This window comes from Scylla paramamosain, chromosome 17 (assembly GCF_035594125.1).
Source record: "Scylla paramamosain isolate STU-SP2022 chromosome 17, ASM3559412v1, whole genome shotgun sequence".
In the NCBI taxonomy this organism is placed as follows: domain Eukaryota; kingdom Metazoa; phylum Arthropoda; class Malacostraca; order Decapoda; family Portunidae; genus Scylla; species Scylla paramamosain.
In genome coordinates, this window is record NC_087167.1 from 3,302,501 (window position 1) to 3,318,993 (window position 16,493).

Here is a 16,493-nt window from a genome sequence, read left to right on the forward strand (position 1 = left end):
CCACTGCTGTCTTTTTCCCCTCACTTCTCACCACTAGCATTATCTCTTTTTTAATTCACCACCACCACCACCACCACCACCACCACCACTGCCGCCGCCTGCGCCGTCAAACATTGAACGGAAACACCGGTGAAAAAATAATTCAGTAGTTTTTTTTTTTTCTCTCTCTCTTATATTTATTTATCTATTTTCATACGTTTCCTCCCAAATTTAACGTACAAATGGTGTATGCTTTCTTTATTACTTTTTTTTTATTCTTTCTTTTATTTTCTACGGATATCTAACGCATCCAATATAGATAAACGTTTTTCTTTTTTTCTCTCTCTTTTATTTATTTATTTATTTATTTTCCTGCCGTCCCTCCCTCCCAACTATTACATTTAAATCCGTTATTGGTATATGTTTCCTTTATTAATTTTCATTCTTTTTTTTTTTTTACTTATATTTATGTTTTCTCTTAGTTTTCATTATTTTTCTTCTTTGTTTATCTACATTTAACGCATCTCAGTACCACACATAAATTGCAAAGTGCGTGATATCTGTTATTAGCCACAGTAGAGTACAGGAAGGTATGATTACAATGGATGAGTAAGTAAAGGTGATTTTAAACTTCTTGACTGATAAATTGTATCCCTCACTTGATAAAAAATCCTTCGAGGTATCTATAATATTTCTTTTCTTTACGGATTATATGTTAGGGGAGAAAAGTAAAAGAAGAAAATGAAAAATACGTTAAAATGCCGCACTGTAAGAAAAAAAAATAAGGATAAGAAACAGTCGCGCAATTCAGTCTTGAGGGTTTGGAAGAGTCCCGATGCTCCTCCTTTGAAATGCAGGTGATGGCGCGGTACCGAAAGAGTTAAAGGCGAGACCCGAGTTTTACGGATCCATTTTCATTCCGCGGTGGTCGTCGCTCCGTTTCAGTCGAGCAGGAACATCCTCGGGCCGTGAAAGCGAATTGGTCACATGCCTTTAAGAGTTATTATTTCATTCCTCGCGGTTATGCTGTCTGTGGCCATCATTCTGCAGTAAAAGTCCCGTTGCCAAAAGGTTTTTCCGCTGTGTCCGTGGCGCTTATTAGTGTTTCAAGCAGACTGCCCCATGAACTGGCCAGCGTGACCCAGGCGTGTCAGCTAACCAGAGCCTGTGTTGCGAAACGCTTTGAACTCTCATAAGCTGTTTTGAAAGGTCATAAATAAGTCCGGTTCTCAGAGGTGTTTCCCTCAGTAATGGTGCAGAATTTTTTTTTCTTTATTTTTTATATCGCTAGAATCATGAATCTTTACAGCTCAGTAATTTCTACGAAAGCCTATTAAACATAGTTGAGGTAAGCCAGAAAAATGTTTCAGCTTGCAGTTTCAGGTGACAGGTACGTTACGGTGGTGGTCGTGGTGGTGATGTGGTGATGGTGATGGTGATGGTGGTGACTCTCATCATTACCATCATCACCCTTTATGATTCCACTGCAAGACAAAAGCTCTCTTCGTCCTTCTCTACCATCTCTGTCGCCTGCTGGTCTAGCGCTGGCCAGAATCTCATTGACAGCCTGAATAGAGAGGATGCACATCTCTTCATCATATTATAATTGACACAGTAATTGTACATACTAACTTCAATGGCAAATACGACAATGACCTCACAATATATCTGAAAGATCATTATTAACTAAGGGTGTCTTACCACCTCCCAAACTTCGTGCTTAATTAACTAATAACACCACAAAGCTGCAGCGTGTAGGTCTGATGGCTTCTTGCAGCTTCCCTTATCTTGAGTGAAATTAAAGATTTTTATACATAGAACTGTCCTGACGATGGGTTAGGTTACAGCCTCCCAATCTTCTTGTGTTGTAATACTGAAGAGTTCCCGTGGTGTGTTGGTGACGCTAAACACTTCCTTCCAGATGCCTTACGCTGGGAGGAGGATAAACTTCTTCACCTGCTGTTTCTCCTTTTCATCCCCTTTAGAAGTTTAGTTCCTTCCTACAAAAGAGTTTCAATACTGTGTGTGTGTGTGTGTGTGTGTGTGTGTGTGTGTGTGTGTAACAGGTGGGTAGGAAAAGAGAAATTACATTAACAGTGAGTAATGTGGATGTTTCAGGAAATTACGCACAAGCAATTAAAAATAATGAAAATAGTAAAAATATAAATGACAAAAATAGAGAAGCAATATAATGAGACTAAACTGAATGATGTGAGAGAGAGAGAGAGAGAGAGAGAGAGAGAGAGAGAGAGAGAGAGAGAGAGAGAGAGAGAGAGAGAGAGAGACTGTGGTGTTCTTTATTTATTTCGCTTCTGTCTTCCTACCATTTCTTCTTTTCTTTCCAGTATCTCTCTCTCTCTCTCTCTCTCTCTCTCTCTCTCTCTCTCTCTCTCTCTCTCTCTCTCTCTCTCTCTCTCTCTCTCTCTCTGTTCCCATATCCTGCTCCATCACCCCTTCCCTCTCCATGTCCTCTTCTTTTTTCCTCCATTTCTTGCCATTCCCTTTCTATACTATTACCTCTCCTCCTCCTCCTCCTCCCCCTCCTCCTCCTCCTCCTCCCCCTGACTATTAGAGAACCATTAACGTGCAAGAAACGGTGAGGTTGCCATTTGTCTTATCCTCCCTTGACTAGCCAATGGGAGGGACGGTTCTTGTGTCTCCTTTCCCCATTCTTTCCTTTATCTATTCTCCCTTCCTCCCTTCCTTCTCCCTCTAGTACTTTGCTTCTTCTATTTTTTTGTTTTCGTTATTTTTATTTTTTGTTTCCTTTTTCCCTTTCTGTCATTTTTTTTTCCTTCTTTTCGTTCTTTATCTACTCTTTTTTTCTTCCTTCCTTTAGTAATTTACATCTTCATTCTCTTCCTTCGTTGATATTTTTCGTGTTTTTTTTTTTTTTTTATTTTCGCTATTTCTACCTCCTTTTATTTTTTTTTCATTTTCTTTCCTCTTTTTTTCATCTTCCATTCCTTCCTCATTCATGATTTCTATTTTCTTTTTTTTTATGTGTACTTTTCACCCATCTTCCTCCTTTTCCTCCATTCTCTCTCTCTCTCTCTCTCTCTCTCTCTCTCTCTCTCTCTCTCTCTCTCTCTCTCTCTCTCTCTCTCTCTCTCTCTCTCTCTCTCTCTCTCTCTCTCTCTCTCTCTCTCTCTCTCTCTCTCTCTCTCTCTCTCTCTCTCTCTCTCTCGTCTTCGCTTGCAATGTCTTCCCTTCCTCCTCTTTTCTTAATCTCTTATTCCTTATTTTTTCCTCCATTTTCATTGTCTTCCTTTATTTATTTCCCTCCTCTTCACTCCACCTTTCTTTTTCTCTCTCTTTTTCTCCATCCTCTTCCCTATCACTTCCTTTTCGCCTCAACTGTCTTCTATTCTTCCCCTTTCCTCTTCGCCACCTTTTCTCCCTCCCGCTCTCTCTCTCTCTCTCTCTCCCTCCCGCCCACACCAGCCTCCCATTAACCCATGTGATGTATGGGCGTGAGTGAATGGGCGGTAACCATTATTTATCAAGACTATCACGACCCTCTTAATACTCCTCCGCTCTTTCCTCCTCCTCCTCCTCCTCCTCCTCCTCTTCCTCTTCTTCCTCCTATCCACTTGAAAATCTTCTCCCCTTTCTCCTCTCCGTCTCCCTCCCGCCTTTTTTATATAACCCTTTGTTTTTTTGTACTTTCTTCTCTCTTTTCCCAATTATTCGCTGTTTCTCTCTCTCTCTCTCTCTCTCTCTCTCTCTCTCTCTCTCTCTCTCTCTCTCTCTCTCTCTCTCTCTCTCTCTCTGACGAGTTTTTATTCATCTTTCGTTTATTCGTTCATTTGCCTCTGTTTTTTGTCTGTTTTACCTTCTGTCTATCACCACCACCACCACCACCTCCTCCTCCTCCTCCTCCTCCTCCTCCTCCTCCTCCTCCTCCTCCTCCTCCTCCCTCTGATTTTCTTCTTTATGCTGGTAATATTTTTTCCTCCTTCAAATGTCCTCTAACCTCTCTCTCTCTCTCTCTCTCTCTCTCTCTCTCTCTCTCTCTCTCTCTCTCTCTCTCTCTCTCTCTCTCTCTCTCTCTCTCTCTCTCTCTAAGCAGGACACACCCATTAGGAGCGGAAGCGTTTACCGAGCTAGCGAAAAGGAATCGTATTATCTTGTGTTAGAGTTCTGTGTTCTTTTGTATGTGTGTGTGTGTGTGTGTGTGTGTGTGTGTGTGTGTGTGTGTGTGTGTGTGTGTGTGTGTGTGTGTGTGTGTGTGTGTGTGTGTGTGTGTGTGTGTGTGTGTGTGTGTGTGTGTGTGCCTGCGTGCGTGTGTGCTCATTTTCATTTTACAGTAGTGCAAAAGAGGACAAATTGAAAGGTAAATGAGAGAGAGAGAGAGAGAGAGAGAGAGAGAGAGAGAGAGAGAGAGAGAGAGAGAGAGAGAGAGAGAGAGAGAGAGAGACTCCAGAATCCTCCTCCACCAGTAACTAGAGAAATGTTTTGATAGTGAGATAACTACATTTACTATTCTACTCCTCACTAAACACTTCTTTTTTTTTTTCTCCTCCGTTCCAAAAAATCCATCCGAAGAAAAAAACTGAACTACTGGTAAATATAATATTGAAGCACTTTAATTTTCCACGTCAATAATAATTAGTGATGAAAGTAACCTCAGACAAAAGGAAACTTTCTCTCTTGAAAAGTTAATTAAAGCACCTTCACTAATTCTTTTACATATACATGAGGATACAGTCGAGGTCAGTAGTCAAGTAAGCAACCATCCTCACTTCCACCGTATTTAGCGTTTTCCTTTAGTTTTCAGTCATCCGACCTCCTTTGTATTATATTCTATCAGATGTCAGGTTTTGTAACTGTCGACACATGACAGGACTCACAATTAAGACAAACCGCTTAAAATTACTGGAAAAGAAAACGGCATGTGAACAGACTTTTTGGCCGTGACTGTACTTACGTTAAAACACCTTCACCTATTTCTCCAATCACTATCATCTTTCTTTCTACCTAAACAAAAATACCTTCTGTTATGTCCGCCGCCACACAACCGGTCAGTCAATCTGTCTGCCTCTTCATCAACCATCTCTATGTAAACAAAAAATAAAAGCACAGAATGTTATGGTCATTAGCGCGTCTAGGAGTAAACTAGTGAAGTTCTGAGGTCCCAAAGGGCGGCTTTGAGAGAACCGGCGAGTCACTGTGGCCTTAAATAGATGATTGTGACTCAGGGAAGAAAATATTTGTGCAGGGGCAGTGATGAATGGCTTGAGAGAGAGAGAGAGAGAGAGAGAGAGAGAGAGAGAGAGAGAGAGAGAGAGAGAGAGAGAGAGAGAGAGACAATAGAAATCCAACAACTTATTAAAGATTCTGCTTTGACTGTAACTTAAACGCATATACGTGTATCCTGTTCTCTCCCACACCTCCTCTCCCTTCCTCCTTTCCTTCCCCTTCCCTGAATCCCTCACTCTTTCCCCTCTCCCATTGTTCTTTCACTGTTCCCTCTTCCCCTTTCTTTGATCGTTTTCTCTCCTTCCCTCTTTCTTTTATCCTTTTCCAATATTTCTTCTCTTTCCTTTTCTCTTTCTCTTCCATTCATCTTTTTTTCTCCTGTCGTTTCATTCTCTTTCTTTTCTCCACTCCTTCCAGTTTCTTTCTCTCTTCCTTACTCACTTTCCTTCCTCTTCTCTTCACTCATGTTCTCATTTATTACCTTATCTCTCTCCTCTCTTTCTTCTCCCCTTTTCCTTATTACATCAAGTCCTCTCATTCCTTTTCCACTTTGCTGATTCTTTTCTTTCTTAGTCTTACGATTTGTTCCATTTCTTTTTTTTCAGTTTCCTCTCTCTCTCTCTCTCTCTCTCTCTCTCTCTCTCTCTCTCTCTCTCTCTCTCTCTCTCTCTCTCTCTCTCTCTCTCTCTCTCTCTCTCTCTCTCTCTCTCTCTCTCTCTCTTTGTCTTCCTTTCGTCTTTCTTTAAGAACTACCATGTTTGCTCGTGTTTGTTCTTCCTTTGTTTTTATTCGCCTTCATCTTCATTCTTCTCCTCCTCCTCCTTCGCCACCATCACCATCACCACCTTCTCCTTCTTCTTCTCCTCCTCCTATTCTTCTTCCTCTCTGTCCTCCTTTACTCCTTAACTTTTGGTCTTGCGAACTTTTTCTTTGCTTTCTTTTATCATTATTCTGTTTCGTCTTTTCTTTCATCAGGCCTTTTTTTTTCTCTTTGTCACTTCTTTTATTGCCTTTTCCCATTTCCTTCTCATCGTGTTGCCTTTCCTTCTGATGATTTTTATTGGCTACTACTTGTCCCCCTCTCTCTCTCTCTCTCTCTCTCTCTCTCTCTCTCTCTCTCTCTCTCTCTCTCTCTCTCTCTCTCTCTCTCTCTCTCTCACGTATACACTCTTTCCTTCCCTCTCCTTTATTTATCGTTTCGTTCTTCTCCTCTCTTCTTTCCTCTCATGACCAAATCTTCTCTCTCAACCGCTTATTTACCTCCTCGCTTTCTTCTCTTCCTCTCCTCCGTTTCTTCCTCCGTTTATCTCCTGAAGTCACGCACAAACGCACTAACGCGAGTGTAAACATAAACAAAAGGAGGAGGAGGAAGTGAGAGAGAGAGAGAGAGAGAGAGAGAGAGAGAGAGAGAGAGAGAGAGAGAGAGAGAGAGAGAGAGAGAGAGAGAGTATGCAAGGTTTCTATTTCAGATTTGTCATGTTGTAATTTTTGTCTGTCTGTCTGTCTGTCTGTCTGTCTGTCTGTCTAGCTATCCATCCGTCTGTCTGTTTGTCTCTGTCTGTCTGTCTTTGTATAATTTTGTCTACATCTTTCTGTCTATCTGTCTACTTGTTCACGTATCTTTCTGTTTGTCTGCTTATCTGTCTATCTATCAATCCGTCTATCTATCTTTGTAAAATATCTTTGTCTATTAAACATTTCCTTATGTCTATCTTTATTATCTCCCTCTCTCTCTCTCTCTCTCTCTCTCTCTCTCTCTCTCTCTCTCTCTCTCTCTCTCTCTCTCTCTCTCTCTCATGCATCTGTTTTCCTTTTGTTTTTATTGTTTATTTTTTTCTTTCGATGTTTTCTCTTCCAATTAACACATTTTTCCCTTCCATTCCGAATTCCTTTCCTCGATTCACCAGTTTTAATTCATTTGAGTGTGCCAGTTCCTTCTTTTATTTAAGTATTTACTCTGTCTCTGTTTCGCCTTTTTATCAATTTCCTGGTTTTGGACTTTTCTTCGTTGGTGCTTGGTTTTGTTGCCATCGATTCGTTCTTGTTTTTTCCCTCCATGTCGTGAAATCCAAAGTGAAGTGTATTTTTATTGATTTTTTTTCTTAAACGCTTTGTCCTTTCATTAAAACTATTTTCAAAGGATACTGAGATGACTAGTCGTGTTGTTGTTACGGGTGATTTTCCTCTGTGTAAATGATGCATAATTTCTGTTTAACTATCACTAAAATCTTGAAAGCTCCCTTCGAAACCTTAATAACTTTCACTGGAACCTGTTAAAACAAGTGCTCAGTTCTGTTCTTATGTGTGTTTTTCCTATAGACGAAGCACGATTCTTGTTTAACTGCCACTGAAACCATGAAAGCTCCCTTCAGGTCCTTTAATAACATTCTTAGGACACTATTAAAAAGTAATCCTTAGTTATGTTCTTTATGTGTTTTCTTAATCACGATACACGATTTAACTGTCACTAGAATCATGAAAAACGCCCATGAAAACCCGAATAGCTTTCACCGGAACCTGTTATAATTAGTCCTTTGTCGTGCTGTTATGCGTAAAAGAATTTAGTTTAGATTACTAATTTGCGGTTTTCTATAGCATTTATCTACGTATCTATGTATCCGTGCTTTATAGATGATTCAGGATCCTTGTTTAATTGTCAATAAAACCATGAAAGCACCCATCAAAACCTAAATAACCACCACTAGCCAGTTGAAATTAACCCTTGGTCGTGTTCGAACGTATGTTTTTCCAATAGATGCTGCTGTCTTTGTTTAACTTTCAGTAGAACCATGAAAACACCCTTTAAGCTCCAAATACCTTTCAATAGAGCCAATTAAAATTAGTAGAGATTATATTGGTAGCTAGAATAAAGAGATAAATGCCGCAACAAGTTCATATATTGAAGATAACCACGTCTAACCTGTCAGAAGCCAATGAAAGAGACATGGAGAGGCAGAAGAGCAAGTGTAAGCGTGCGAAAACAAGGAAATGAAGAGCGACAAGCGTAGAGAGGGCTGACGCTAGATAGGACGCCAAAATGTTTATGAATAGGGTTCTTTGTACTTTGTCTTTATATTGTGTCTCTTCTTTATAGAGGGAGGAGACGGTGTGTGGGTATGGACACTGATATGAAAATAGTGAGATGGATGATAGTTTTATTTGTATTTACGTGATTTAGTCTTCCTTCATTGTCCCGCGTCTCTTGCCTTGTGGTGCAGCTTACAAATAGCCTTCTTATGGTCAACTAGTGTTTTGTTCGTTGTTGTTCTTAGTTCCTTTCTGTCCCTTTGTAGGTACAGGGGGGAAAATAAATTGCTCTCTGTTTCGGTAATCTTCTTTCTTTTTTACTTTTTTTTTTATCCTTGGGAAAAGTTAGCGAGGGTATTTTTCCTTCCCTACCTTTTTTTCTTTGTTTTCTTTTATTTCTTTGTTTTTTTTTTTTTTGTTGTCTGAGAAAAAAATACGTTAACTGAAAGCAACAACAAAACATACACACACACACACACACACACACACACACACACACATACACACAACAGTGGTAAGACATCCCTAGACAAACACGCATCCAGGAGCCGCCAAAATAACTTGTGAATCTTTGTTTTTTTCACTCCTCTCAGTGCGAGCGAGGAAGCACTGGAGGCTAGAGTGTGAACAGGAACAGACTCCTTCGCCCTTACTTTTACGAGGCTGTGTTTGCATTTCTTCTTTAAACCTGTTTTCCTCTTTGCCCAAAGCGCCAGGAAATCACGAGAGTAAACTTGGCCTTTTTTCCTTTCCCTTTCTGGCCTTTTTTTTATTTATTTATTTATTTTTTTTTTTTTACGGTGGAACAGTTTTGCCTTGTTCGTTTAGATATTTGATTGTTTTGTTTCCTTGTTTTTCGCTTGTCTATTCGTTTGGCTGTGGAATTTCTCTCTCTCTCTCTCTCTCTCTCTCTCTCTCTCTCTCTCTCTCTCTCTCTCTCTCTCTCTCTCTCTCTCTCTCTCTCTCTCTCTCTCTCTCTGTGTGTGTGTGTGTGTGTGTGTGAGAGAGTGAGCGCCGCCCGCCCCCCGCCGTTCAGGGCAGAGGGGCGTACATCACTATGCACAAAGCCACCTAACATAATGTAGCGAGGTAATGAAGCGTATCATGTCCCGTTTGTGTGTGATAGAGAACGCTAAACGCTCTCTCTCTCTCTCTCTCTCTCTCTCTCTCTCTCTCTCTCTCTCTCTCTCTCTCTCTCTCTCTCTCTCTCTCTCTCTGTATCCCGGGTGATAATAATTGGCTCTGTAACAAGTTTATGTGAATTTCAATATTAATTTAATTGCACCTATAATTTATTATCGATTGCTATTTATTTAGTTCATTATTCACTTGTCTACCCTCCTATCTATGAATCTACTCACCTGTGTATCTATTTGCCAGTTTGCTAATATGTGTACGTAGGTTAGGTTATGTTAGGTGAGCTTAGATTTCGTTAAATTAGGTTAGGTTAGGTTTGATTAGTTTAGGTTAAGATAGTTTAGGTTAAATTAGATTTGGTTAGGTTAGGTTAGGCTAGATTTGCTTAAGTTTGGTTAAATTTGGTTAAGTTTGGTTAGGTTAAGTTAGGTTAGACTTGGTTAGGCTTGGTTAAGTTGGATTTGATTAGGGTAAGATTAGATTAAATTAGGTTAGATTGGGTTAGGTTTGATTAGATCTGATTTTTGTAATGTTAGATTATGTAGGTTTGATTAGGTTAAGCTCAGATTAGGTTAGGTTAGGTTGGGTTCATTCATTTACAGATATAATCTTATCTCTATTTTTTTTTTCGTTTCCCTTTAAATCCCACTATATTTTCTATAATCCATTAACTTGAGATACTAAGAGGCTAATATATACCCTTTCTTCTTCGACATGAGGTGAAATAGTTGTAGTAGTAGTAGTAGTAGTAGTAGTAGTAGTAGTAGTAGTTGTTGTTGTTATTGTTGTTGTTGTTGTTATAGGAGGAGGAAGAGGAGGATTAGGTCGCAGGAAAGAACAAAGGCAGGTGGTAGTTTAACAAATGTTGTACATATTAAGAAGGAGTTGTTGTGGATGACGAAGGAGAAGAAGGACATATGAAGGACTAGGAGGAGGAGGAGGAGGAGGAGGAGGAGGAGGAGGAGGAGAAAGTAAGACGAAAGATAAAAGAAGGAACGAAGAGAAGCGGAGTAAAACTGAAAGGCGTCATTTTTCCTCCTAATACGTCCTTTCGTGTTGCTGCTTTCTCAAAGTTTGTTTTTTCCTTCTTCATCCCCAATCCCCCTTCCTCTCGTTCCGGCAACTTCTCCCTTCTTATCCTCCTTTCCCTTATCCCTCTTTAGAAACGCTTGCAACCATTGTCACAAAAGGAGGGAGTGGGAGAAGAAGGGGAAGAAGGAGGAAGGGAGGAAGGGAAGGAAGGAGTGAGGGGAGAAAGGAAACAATTTGGGGATGGCTAAGGCTTGCAATGAAGGGAAGAGCCATTGAAGGAAAGCTGGGGTGGAAGAACTCTAAGAAAGGAAGGATCGTATTTAAAAACGCTTTGCTCTCTCACCACGATTATTGTCAAAGACCACACTGGTTCTCAAGACTATTCCTTCTTATCATAATGTAGAAATCTTGTTAATCTGTCACAAGAACACAAAAAAAATAAATAAATAAATAAAAATCCGAATAATTTCAAATAGAGCCTCTCTAGTAGTGGAGGTGCGGGCAAGTGTCTCAGAATATGACTTGAAGTTGTAACCAAAGGGATAATTATGAAAACGTAGAATTACCTGGGAAGGGAAGTGAAGGCAGTTACACAAGGCTATTCTGAAAGAGCAATTACCGAGAGATTTATTAGTTTGTGATGAGGGTATCTAGGGAATTATGTGCTGTTAACAGTAAGATGTTTGAAAAAGGAAGGCGTGAGAAGAAAAGAAAAGGGAAGAGGCTGCAGAGCCCTCGTAAAGCTGTGTTGGTCTCAGCTCACACCCTAACCATGGCTTCCTTCTCCCTACAGAGCACCTGCCCGGCACGTGAGGCGTCCTGCTGGGCACCGCGGTCACCCAGGGCACACAGGGCCGCCCAAAGTCCTCCAGGCCGACGGGGCGTGAGGGAGGGAGCCTGCGCCCCTCCCTCCCCCTCCCTCCCACCACCCATCCCTCCTCCCTGAAAATGGACACTCTTGGTGACGTCTGACTCGCCTTGCCGCCAGCTATGTCGGGCCAGGTCACGGGCGTCCCCACCACCGCCCTGCCGGAGGCCACCACGCAGGGGCCAATAGGGGGCGGTGGGACGCTCCCTGACGAGACTGGGGTTCTGGTGGAGGGAGGAGGCCCCTTGCCGGAGGAGAACGGTGGAGAGGCCCTGATGGAAGTGAACTGCTCCATGCCCTGTGGGAACTACACGGCGCCCACCAATACCTCCAACGTGCCCGGCGACTCCTACTACTTCTACGAGGTGAGTACTGCACGCCCTTGTGTCCCTCGCCCCGACACAATACTGCATATTTACCCGCACATTCCTTGGTCCGATAGGTACCACTCGTTACATATACATACCCATCAGCTCGAATTGTAGGACCGTTTGCCCTTACGCCCCTCGCCCCTATAGACACTGCCGCACACACTTGTCCCTCAACCTGACAGACTACAGCACTCCCTTACGTCTCTCGGCCCTTCACACAGAACTGCACGCTCCTGTCTCACTTCTGCCCGACAGGAAGTACTGTTTATCCGTACGTCCTTCGGTCCGACAGATAGTACTGCTTACTTTTATATCCCCCAGTTCAACAGGTAATACTACACACTCCTGTGAACCTCTACATGAGAAATACTCCACCATTGCTTGACTTCTCTCGTGTCCCTCGGCAAGACAAAACATTCTAGGTATCACGGATCGCTCGGCCAGTCCTCAAGAATGAAGTGTTGTGTAGTGTGTGTCTTGTCTTTCCGCTGGTACTCGAATGATGGATCTGTGAGTGAGTTGGTGTGCTGTACAAAACACCGTGCCATCCATGAAAAGAGAGAGAGAGAGAGAGAGAGAGATTTCCACGACGAGGCAAAAAAATGTAACAAAATAAAAGAAACCGAACACACACACACACACACACACACACACACACACACACACACACAGTGAAGCAGACACACCCACGCGCACGCAACGTTTACATAATTGCATGATTGATATTTCAGGTCAATTAAAAGGCCTTGGGCGGCTTAACGAAATACAATAGCGGCATGTAACACTTTTTTCATAGGCGGATAATTTTTTTTGTCAGACATGGAAAGAGAGAGAGAGAGAGAGAGAGAGAGAGAGAGAGAGAGAGAGAGAGAGAGAGAGAGAGAGAGAGTTCAGCATTTGTTTTGTCCTCATATTTCATTAACATTGTGAAATTCTCTCTCTCTCTCTCTCTCTCTCTCTCTCTCTCTCTCTCTCTCTCTCTCTCTCTCTCTCTCTCTCTCTCTCTCTCTCTCTGATAACCGAAGAAAGTTTGCTCTTACAACTCTGGAATTCTTCGCCTCGCTCCCTCGCCAAGTTTTCTTCCGCCTCCACTTTCTCTCCTTCCTGCGTGTCCTTGTCTCTCTTGTTAAAAAAGAGGCGACGGAGGGACACGAGGAAAAAATGTGTGTCGTTTATCTCACTTCAACTTTTCTTCTTCTCACTCTTACGTTATGTTGGTTTCTAAAGTGTTCTCTCTCTGTTTTTCTCTTGTGTTTGTGTGTGTGTGTGTGTGGGGGGGCGGGAGATGGTTGGGTTTGTCAGGCTCTCTCTCTCTCTCTCTCTCTCTCTCTCTCTCTCTCTCTCTCTCTCTCTCTCTCTCTCTCGTCCATGTTATTTAATTGCGCTTTCTGTGTATGAAATCTGAAATCGCACCGACTCAGCAAAAGACACACACACACACACACACACACACACACACACACACACACACACACACACACACACACACACAAACGTACACAGAGGTTCGTTCCCGCCACCACATTGCACCTCTCTCTCTCTCTCTCTCTCTCTCTCTCTCTCTCTCTCTCTCTCTCTCTCTCTCTCTCTCTGCAGAAATTCGAAATCATTTAAAGGTTAGGTTAGTTTATTTCACATGTAGTAGCCAGGGAAACATTAGTAAAGCTGCGCGTGGTAAGCAAACACAGGCACAGCACTGAAGCGATCTCTTGTAAAATGCTCGTGGGCAGATTAATCCCAGTGGCCTTACAGATGGAAAACTGCAGGCTGGCGTGAACTCCATCATCGCCACCTCTCACAAAGGCACACACACAATCTGCAGGGATTTTTCCATTAAGGTACGAGTGAAGAGAGAGAGAGAGAGAGAGAGAGAGAGAGAGAGAGAGAGAGAGAGAGAGAGAGAGAGAGTGTGTGTGTGTGTGTGTGTGTGTTAGCTGTGTGATCTATGAATGCTATCACACGATGAGTTTTGGAATATAAATTGGTTTCGATTCGTATTTTATTTTGGAATCGGTCAGTGTAATTAATTTTTTATGTGTCAAAGAGACTGACCAAGGGCGCATAAAAAAAGAAAAAAATACATCAACTTCCCGCTCTGTAACTGTCAAAGAGATGATGAAAAAAAAAATATATGTTTGTTCCCTAAATGTTTTGTTTTTTTTTGAAATATCAGAATTAATGCATAAGTAAGTAATGGCTGTGATTAATTTCCTAAGCGAAGAATCCCAGGTGAATGATTATCCTTTCCAGAGTGAATGAATGGCAGAGATATCCGACGTAAAAAAATGGAAAACAATAGGAGAATTAGTAATGTGTTCAACTTTGTTAACATTAGAATTAAAATTATCCACTCTTATGAAGAAATTGATACTAACAGAGCGGTAGATGACTGGAACAGAATGGACCTTATCAAGTCCACAAGAAAGGAATAACTCAATAATAGGTTGTTAGTGCAGGATCAGTAAGGTAAAGAAGATTAGATGTATTTATTGATACAGATATGTATTAGTGTGTGTGTTTTACAAAGGAACAGCCACATAAAGATCTACTGAAATTTTGCAGTTTCCTATGTTCATATGTTCTTATAATCTAATTCATCCTAATTTACTAAAGCCACGGAATACTTTCTCTCTCTCACTCTCTCTCTCTCTCTCTCTCTCTCTCTCTCTCTCTCTCTCTCTCTCTCTCTCTCTCTCTCTCTCTGTTCTTCAACCCTTCATCCTTTTCACTAGTCAATTCTTCAACTCTTCTCTTGTTTTTGCTTTTTCTCTCCTTCCTATGAACTGAACAGATCAAAGGAGGAGTAACAAAACCTCTCTGAAAATAAACTGGCCAACTTTTTCCTTTTCGCCTCCTGTTCTTATCTTTTTGAGAGCTGAATATTGAAGGCCCCTTTTTTTCCCCCCAGTCTTTATACCCTCAGCAAGACAACTTGACAAACGAACAATTTCTCCCTTAATCACTCTACAATGTTTTTTATTTTTTATTTTTTATTTTTTTCTCCCAGGGCTTACTTTTGTGCTACAGTATCTTAATTAACGATGTTCTCTTAAATATTAGCTAAGAATTGGACAAAGTTAACCTCATATTCTCTGATTTTTTTTTTTTCTCTTCTCTTTGTCCAACGAAACTATTTGATATAAGTGTTGTGAATGTTAACCAAGAGTGACCACAGTAATGAGAGTTAACAGATAAAGGGTAATATAGTAGTAATAATAATCATCATCATAATAATAATAGTAATAATAATAATAATAATAATAATAATAATGATAATAATAATAACAATAATAATAGACCTAAGCTTTAATAACAGAATGACATACAAGCCAATTAGTCCCTCTGGTCTCGTTCATAAGTCACCCTCACCTGTACTGCCGCGCTGCAGGTGATAGGGAGTGGGGGGATGGGATGGGAGAGAGCTGGCAGGTGAAGGGGAGGGAGGAGGGGAGGAAAGGGGGCAAGCAGGTGGGTGGTTGCCTCTGGTCATTGGAAAAACAGCCACAGACAACCTTATAAGGGGCATCTGGGAAGGCAGGCCCGATTTCTATGTAAATGTATGTGGATCTCTCTCTCTCTCTCTCTCTCTCTCTCTCTCTCTCTCTCTCTCTCTCTCTCTCTCTCTCTCTCTCTCTCTCTCTCTCTCTCTCTCTCTCTCTCTCTCTCTCTCTCTCTCTCTCTCTCATTTACATTTCCTCTTCGCATGATTTCTCTCAACCTTTTATGTATATTTTTTTTTCCCGCCATGAATTTTCTTTTCGCCTTCACTTCCACAAATTGCTATATTTTCCCACGCGTCGAACTTTTCCTCCAACCTATTATAATTATTTTCCTCCAGCGACCAAGTCCCTCTTTGCCCTCATTACACGTTCAGCTAACCTTTTCTTTCTTTCCCTTTTTTTTCTCTCTCTCTCTCTCTCTCTCCCTCTGTGACCTTTTACCTTCTTTTTCTTCCTTCTTTCTTCTTCTCCTCCCTCGTTTCGCTACTCATCTTGTTTTCCCTTCCCTGTCATCTCTAATTTCATATCCACCCTAAAATTTTGTCTCCAGGAACGCCCTTTTCTTCCTCTTCTTTTTCCCTACACTATGTTGCCAATTTCTGCAGGACCCGACTGTTTCCTTCTCTGTCATACTCCTCCTCCTCCTTTTCCTCTTCCTCCTCTTCTTTCTCCCTCGCCGCTTCTTCCCTTCATTCTTTCCCCTCCCTTGCCTGTCAGTCCCAGTCCAAGGCGATTTAATTTAAACGGTAAAACGACGACTTGAATTACTGCCTTGAGATTGACCACAAGCCTCACTGTCTATGTTCTCTTGTTGGTCTTGTCAGTCAGTCCCTCAACATAACGTAAGCTGACCCAACGAGACCTAACCATGTATCTCTCTCTCTCTCTCTAGTGGCATTTTCAACGCCTTTTCCTCGTTGTTTCCATGCTGCTCTCTCGTTTACTATATCATGTCTTTCTTTTCCTAATGTCAGATTATCTTCTTGTGTCTCTAAACATAACATACTGTAATCCGACTTGACTTAACCCTACGTCTCCCTAATGCCGCTCTAAACACCTTTTTTTTTTTTTTCGTTCCTTCCCCGCTGTTCTCTCATCCACCATATCGTGTCTTTCTCCCCCCACGTTCACTTATCTTATTTCCTGTACTCTTTGTTTTCCTTCTTATTATCCGCTATGTCATGTCCACTTATCTTTGTTCCTTTTGTATCGTTCACATCTTTCCATCAGCGTAGCGAAGCAGAGGTTATCAGGACAGGTGTGAGTTGATTGATTAAAAAGCGTTAGATTTAGTTTGCGTGCAATTTTCTTTTTTTTTTTTTTTAATTACGTGACATCATCTTGTAGTGTGAATTTCTTTAACTCTCTCTCTCTCTC

The 16,493-nt window shown here is 41.4% G+C and overlaps 1 long non-coding RNA gene across 1 annotated transcript in view; it reads left to right on the forward strand.

Moving 5' to 3' along the window:
* The window catches only part of LOC135108318 (uncharacterized), a 103,312-nt gene extending 91,193 nt beyond the window's left edge, over nt 1–12,119 (forward strand). Inside the window, exon 4 of the long non-coding RNA XR_010272208.1 lies at nt 11,171–12,119. This is a non-coding gene — a long non-coding RNA (uncharacterized LOC135108318). The remainder of the gene's footprint in view (nt 1–11,170) is intronic.
* Nucleotides 12,120–16,493: the final 4,374 nt, after the last annotated feature.